Genomic DNA, 7,500 nt, shown 5'->3' with positions numbered 1-7,500 from the left:
AAGCAAGACACTACCAAGACTTTAGAGTCCTTGGCAAATGACAACATCGTACATCGTTCGAGCTCCGACATTTCATTTGAACCGTCGGACCTTCGACTGTAGCATTGTTCTGGGCGGTAGACGTTTAACAGGTGTTTGCTAATTTATCGTAGCGTTATTGGTCTTGTTGAGAAGTTTTAACGGAGAAACCATTTATCACGCGACTAGACTACAGTTGGCGCTTGAGATTTCCATCGATTGTTGCCACTTCCTTGGTTGAGTTATAAACGCCGGCCTTCTGCAAGGTAACAAGTGGAACTTGACTATATTATTGCTAATACTGGGGATTTTCGAATCCTGCTGCGTGCTTAGTCTCGTACAAATCTTTGGCGTTCATTGTAACTACTTCTGTGGGCGTTTACCTATAATCTGACGTGAGTAAACGCCCAAACTTTACTAGATTTAGAATAAGTTACGCACAGCTCTAAAGCTTTGTCTTTTCCAGGATGTTTTTGGTGAGTTTTGACTTTTGAGTTCCTGTTCCAGCGGTAAAGCTTCGCGCATGATAAAGCTGCTCTTTAGCAAACAGGTATGTAGGCGGTACTTTTTTTCCGATAAATTTAGTTAAGTAATCTTGTAAATTTTGTCATAAAATTGCTTTTATTAAAGCAACAGGTATGTAAGGGTTACTTTCTTTCCGCCAGATTTAGTAAAGTAGTTTTGTATGTTTTGTCATAAAATTACTTGTTTAAAAAACTTAATTTTGTCTTCAATTTACTTTTTAATTTTTTAATAAAATGTACTTTTCACTAATTTTAATCATTTTTGTAAAATTTACTTTGTGTACTGTCCTTGAACAACTTCACATATCCTCCACCCCTTTAGGGGCGGCGCCCTTTGAGGGGTGGAGGAGCCCCCATGTGCTGCATAGTAGGTCGTATGCGACCTACTATGCGGGTTCTTGGGTGGTTTGAAAATTTATCCTCCGCCCCTTTAGGGGTGACGCCCCTTGAGGGGTGGAGGAGCCCCCATGTGCTGCATAGTAGGCCGTATGCGACCTACTATGCGGGTTCTTGGGTGGTTTGAAAATTTATCCTCCGCCCCTTTAGGGGTGACGCCCCTTGAGGGGTGGAGGAGCCCCCATGTGCTGCATAGTAGGCCGTAAGCAACCTACTATGCAGGTTCTTGGGTGGTTTGTTAACTAATCAAACTTTCTTTCAGGTGATAAGTACATAAGTACAGACTTAAACTGTTGCTTAGTTTTCATCCAAGTTCAGATAGGTATTAGGTGTTTAAATGTGCTTGGCTACCTCCCACTTCTAGTTAAGTTTGCAGAAGCTCCCTAAGGTTTGAGGAAATTAGTTGTCATGCCATCCAACGGAAGTACTCAGCATTAAATTTATGTACAGGTATGGCGTCTTGGTACGTTTTACTTTAGAACTTTAGCTTCCTGAAAATGGATTAAGTTTGTGGTTAGGTTGTCAGATAAGTTTTGGCCAATATTCATAAAAGGTTTTGCCCGATTTTAAATTTTAAGCGTTAATCTGGCGTTAAACTTGACAGAATTGTCAGAGGATTCGAACTTACTCGCAACCGAAAATTTCTGGTTATAGGGGTTTTAGAAAGCTCCCTAAATAGACGGGTAATTTTTTTTTTTTATTAGGGAAGTATTACATTTCATTTACTTAAGAAATATATTAAATTTCATTTACATAAGATGTTACTAAAATATTACAAAATTATATACCTACAATATTTACAAATTACGATAAAAGGACTTGCTTACCCAATAGCTAATCTCTTGAAAATCATCAAAACATGCAAAATTTTCCCCAGATTGTCCGAGCTATTTTTCATCACGGAGAGTTGCTTTAACTTTCAACGTGTTTTCTCCTTTCCTTTCGGACTAAGGTCTTGTCCCAGGTGAGGTGCTAGCGAAGTGGCTGGTGGTGCCGGTGGGCAGTTACTGACTAGACACCTCGAGATCTTGACCTTTGTCTTTTTCGGCATTGTACTGAAGCACCGATAATTACGACGTTGGAGATCGTCTTCGATGTAGTGTGGTATTGCCGTGACCTTGTAATGGTTTGAGACGTAGCCGCAAGGTTATAAGAGCTGGGCTTATGGTCATATCATGAAGCACCGGTAGCATTTTGCGCTCTTGTAACCGAAGAAAGTGAGAGACGAGTGGGAAGACTTTGGTGACAATGATTACCGTTGGCACGTAGGTTTGTGAACGCCTACGAGGATTTCTGCACGTGCTACTGATGTAATTGCCCCCACCAAGACTGGTGTACTCAATGTCATTTGCATTGGAAATGTTCAGAGAGCTCTCGTGAGCAGAAAGGAACGAATTTTCCCTACTGTGGGAGGTACTGCAAGCTGCAGTTGAAGATAATTGGATCTACCCTAAGTTAAGCCTATTTTTCAAGACCACTTCTTAGTAAGACGTATCTGCATGGTTTTTTGGATGTTATCAAGAATCCGGGACTTGCTATTGATACTTTAATAATTTATAACGTTAATAATGTATAACGTTAAGTATTCATGTTTTCATTAAGTATTAGTAATTACATCAATAATTAATAAATTCATTAATATTTACTCAGTTTTTATCCCTAAGCCTAAAACTTTGTTGTACTGGGTTGTCCATGGAACATTGTGAACTCAGGTTTTGTGTAAGTGTACCTTAGTTTAACCAGACCACTAAACTGATTAACAGCTCTCCTAGGGCTGGCCCGAAGGATTAGATTTATTTTAAGTGACTAAGAACCAATTGGTTACCTAGCAACGGGACCTACAGCTTATTGTGGAATCCGAACCACATTATACCGAGAAATGAATATCTATCACCAGAAACAAATTCCTCTTATTCTTCATTGGCCGGTCGGAGATTCGAACTCGTAGCCAGCAGAATGCTAGCTGAGAACGGAACCTACTCTCCCAACAAAGAACTAAAAAAAAAAAAAAAAAAAAAACCTGATTATGGGATAAGACCAATAACAAATAGGATTTCTGCTGTTAGCAGATGCTATTAGTTTTAATAAGTTTGTAACTCATAGCTAGGAACTTTCAGCTCATGTTAAAACAGTATGAAAGCTGTTTCTTTTAGTTGAAAGTGTGGAAATTTTGAGGTCGATAGATATTTTTTGCACAGAATAATTGGAGTGTTTACTTTGAGTGGGTGTAGTAAAGTTAAGTTTGTCAGGTATTTTTGCGAGTTTTGATCTTATTAGGTTACTCATTGCATGAGCAGTGTATTTGATGTTATCCATTAACATTAAGTTGTATGTTACTCAGTGAAAACAGGCAATGAATTTACTGTGAATACAGGCCATGTATGTTACTCTGTGAAAACGGGCAATGGATTTTACTGTGAATACAGGCTATGAGTTTTTCTCCATGAACAGTGTTACTGTAGGTACACAGGCAATGAATGTTACTGTAGGTACACAGGCAATGAGTGTTACTGTAGGTACACGGGCAATGAGTGTTACTGTAGGTACACGGGCAATGAGTGTTACTGTAGGTACACGGGCAATGAGTGTTACTGTAGGTACACGGGCAATGAGTGTTACTGTAGGTACACGGGCAATGATACTTTTATGCACAAGCACTCCTGAATACTGGCAATGAGGTTGTAATGTTACGCATGAACACTGGCGGTAGTTTTGTGGTGTTACCCACGAATACTGGCGATAGTTTTGTGATGCCATCCATGACCGTGGGCAATGAATTTTTCCATGAACCCTGTCAAATGCGTGTTAGGCTATCCGTGAACAACAGACAGTGAGCAAATGGTACTATTGGCACAATGATTATGATGCTATTCATGATCACAAGGCACTGAGACATTCATGCTATCATTGAATAAGGGCAGTGCTTTGTGGGGCTGGCCATAACATAAGCGGGAACTGTGATGCTTCCTTGAACAGTGCATTGTGGGACTGTTCATGAACGAAGGCAGTCAGTTTGGGAAGCAATCCATAACCAAGGCACGAGTTTAAATGGTATCCGTCAACAAAGCTTTGAGAGTGTGAAATACGCATTAACATAGATAATGAGGTTTAGATATTATGAGATGCTATTGTTGGTATAGCCATTTAGTAGAATGCGATGACTTCGCCAAGCTATCCATGGCAATCAGGTGTTTGATCGTATTTGCTTTATAGCACCAGAAATGTTTTAAAAAGAAAAGGCAGTTAATGCGTGTACCAATATACATTTTTAAATACAGTATGCTGCTTAGGTAGGAGCTGCCGAGTCTCTGATTATGATTGTGGCAGAACTGATCTGATGTAATCATTTCCTTCCTAACAAGAGGACACATGACACAACTTCGTTTCTTTAACTTTTACCTGAATTTCTCAAATTCTGAAAGATCAGAGGTATGTGGGCTCTCTTGATTTTGAATTTGGCTATTTTCAGAATAGTACATTTTTAAGAACTAATATACAAATTTTGAGTGGTTTCTAAGTATGGTGAAAATTAACTTTAAATGACGTCAGCAGCAGAGTAGCATTGTCAAGTGTAAATGTTTAAGGCCCGTCCAGACGGTCGAGCATTGCCCGCGTGCACAAGCGAGCAGTTTGCGCGTTAACAAGTTTACAGCTTGTGACCGCTAGAACACGGGCAAAGTTCCTGTGTTGGTTGTTTAGCGAAAACACCAGACACTGCCCGTGGCCGGTAATATGACGTCACTGCCAGACACACGAGGCTTCCTATGGAGGCAAGGGGCAGAGATTGTCATTGTTCACTCGAGTGTTTGACAGACATGTCTGTCTGCGCTTCCACTATGGATCAGTGGTCGAGGCCTCATGTTTTACATTTAATAGAACTTTATGGGGAACACCATTGCCTTTGGAATGTAAAATTGAACACATACACACAGCAATTATTATGCTATAATATATATACAGTAGAGCTTTCTTCCGATTCTTCTTGGTGGCCACCAATCCACCATACTGGCAGTTATCATACCGCACAGTCTGCAGGTCCTGCCTGAACAACCACACGCTCTGGCTGTGCCTGGGTTTGGCTGGGCCAGCTCGGCACCGTGTGGACAACACTGAACACGCCAGTTGCACCTGTGGGCTTTGCTCGTTTGCGGACAATACCCGTCGAGCTGCGCTCGATCGACTGGATGGGCCTTTATAAAGCCTTAATGCATAATTATGGTATAAATGTACGAGATAATCTTACCACAGATGGTTAAAAGTTTTCAGTGGGTAATAACCTCTGTTGGGCACTGACTGGAGAAACGTAACTCAAGGTTTTTATAACCTAATTATCCTTAAAGTAAAAGATATCGTACCTATTTCACGAAATATTAGGGTTAACATTCTATTTACGGAGTTGCCGAGTAATTTCCGTAAGAACATTTTCAGCTGCCGTTGTTTTTCTGTTACAGGTCGCAACTTGATGGAGGAACCAGTATTAAAAAAAATTTACAGGCACGGGGCGAATTTGCGAACCTTTCAGTGTTAGGCTGATATTTCTAAGGATCCAAGACATCGACAAGATGGGTGTGGGTTTCTGTTAATTTAATTTCTAAGTTTTCCATGGTGCGCTTTTCATTAAAATCCTGATAGGTTTGTAAGTTAGGTTCCTCGGATATCATGCATTCGTAAACCTACCATTTGCCCGTGTATTATAATTTTATGAATAAATAATGGGTCTTTAGTTTTCAGTTCTTGGCTACTTCCTTGGTATAGCAAAAACCACTTAATTTAGAAATATACCAGACTGTTTAACAGTATTCACGTGTGAATGAATACACACGTGAAAGGCCTTCATCAAATTTTAAACGTACGCAATTTAATGTAAGCCACCCTCACGGAATTGTTGAAAATTCCATTTGTTCAACGCTTACAGTGGAAAAGTGGTTTGGGTATTGGTTGTGACGACTCACCTGCCCTTAGCTAATTTGTGGGACAACGAGCTGAAATCTTGACTCCATACTAATGAATAAATGTACAGTACCAAGAGTGCCGTCAAATGTATGGAGAGCCCCCCCAAAAAATTATGTAAATTACGTAGTTTTACTACTTTATAACAATGTATAATTAGAAGGAAAACTAAATATAAAATTATTTCATGGAGCTAGTACAAAGAAATTATTTCCATTCATTGGTATGAAAGTTTGATAATGTGATGGTCAGTTACGCTTCCATGCACAAAGGTCTTAAGCTACGTGGCTAAATATAGGATTTAACGCAGGTGAAAAGAATTTTAGTTATACATAAAAAAATCTGACATATTGAAGTTAATGTGCATGGTTAAATATAGGATTTAACGCTGGTGAAAAGAGTTTTACGTTATAGATAATAAAAATTCTGAAATACTGAAGTTAAAATCTTGTCAAAGCATTGCGAGGCGTTTTTAATGGGGGGTGGGGCAAACAAATCTGGTTGACCACATAAAGCTTTGAGATGAAAGGTTTCTTTTACCGCAAACATTTCACCATTTGTTTTAACGATTTCCATTTGACAGGTCACTTAGATTCTGAATAGCCTCATAGGTCCCAGCACTTTGCTTTCTGCCTAAATTTCATATTCCACTCAATTTAATACGTCATTAGTGTAGGGTAATGACCATTTATTTTCACAAATATCCACGAAACCCCGTAGGGTAGTAGTGCCGTCAGTGCACCTCGTGCGGTTCACTGTAGGCATTACTTAAGGCTCTTTGCAGCGTCCCTTCGTCCCCTAGCTACAACCCCTTTCATTCCTTTAACTGTATATGAAATTACGCTTTGCCGGTTATTTTAGGGCACTGTGAAAAAAAAAATGAAGACTGGTATTTCGTTTGAATAAGAATGAACTTAATCTTCTTCTTCTTCGTCTTTAACGTGCATTTTTCCCATTATTGTATGGGGTAAGCACGATGCCTTCTTTTGAAGGACTTTGATTTGGCGGTGGGGTAGGCCGTAGCCTCGATCAGCCTGACATCGCTTAGACCCCGGTAGCGAATGTGTACATGTTACCAAACCCCCAACTCCCTTTCTCCCAGCAGCGAGGAGAACTGGGCGAGTAGGTTGACAGTTCGAGACGTGTGAGGTGTCTGTTATGTTTTTGAAGGTGTTGGAGTGGCTTTGTTTATGTGTGTATTAATCTGTAACACCCATTTGCTTTCAGCAAACCTATCCGTTGATTACATACGTAATCCCGGGGTGTCTACACGGATAGCAAAGTGTCCACCTCTCTGACCGGTCGGCTGTGGGGATTGAACCCTCGCCATAGACTTCTATGAAGTCTGAGGTTGCTGCTTCTACCAACCGAGCCATCGAGGCTCCTAATTAATATCCGGTAAATTATTCTTCCTAAGGATTGAAGCAGCAAAACCTTTATCACTGAGATCCTTTTCATTTGCAGTAGTTCATTCAAATAAAATATCGTTGTTGAGATCTTTTATATATATACAAAATACATCTAAAATAATTCAGAATAATGTCATAATTTTTTATTGCAATCAGAATGATAACACTAAAACAGCTTAACGAGTGGAGTTTATTATAAGTCC

At 39.8% G+C, this 7,500-nt stretch overlaps 1 long non-coding RNA gene across 1 annotated transcript; it reads left to right on the top strand.

The window, feature by feature from the left end:
* Positions 1–89: 89 nt before the first annotated feature.
* LOC136839784 (uncharacterized) lies at positions 90–2,472 on the top strand. The gene is made up of 3 exons (XR_010853461.1): positions 90–284; positions 485–568; positions 1,891–2,472. It is a non-coding gene; the product is annotated as an uncharacterized lncRNA (long non-coding RNA).
* The last annotated feature ends 5,028 nt before the right edge of the window (positions 2,473–7,500 follow it).

The sequence above is a fragment of the Macrobrachium rosenbergii genome, chromosome 6, assembly GCF_040412425.1.
Source record: "Macrobrachium rosenbergii isolate ZJJX-2024 chromosome 6, ASM4041242v1, whole genome shotgun sequence".
Classification (NCBI taxonomy): domain Eukaryota; kingdom Metazoa; phylum Arthropoda; class Malacostraca; order Decapoda; family Palaemonidae; genus Macrobrachium; species Macrobrachium rosenbergii.
Note: the sequence above shows the minus strand (reverse complement) of the source record. Positions and strands in the feature narration are given on the sequence as shown.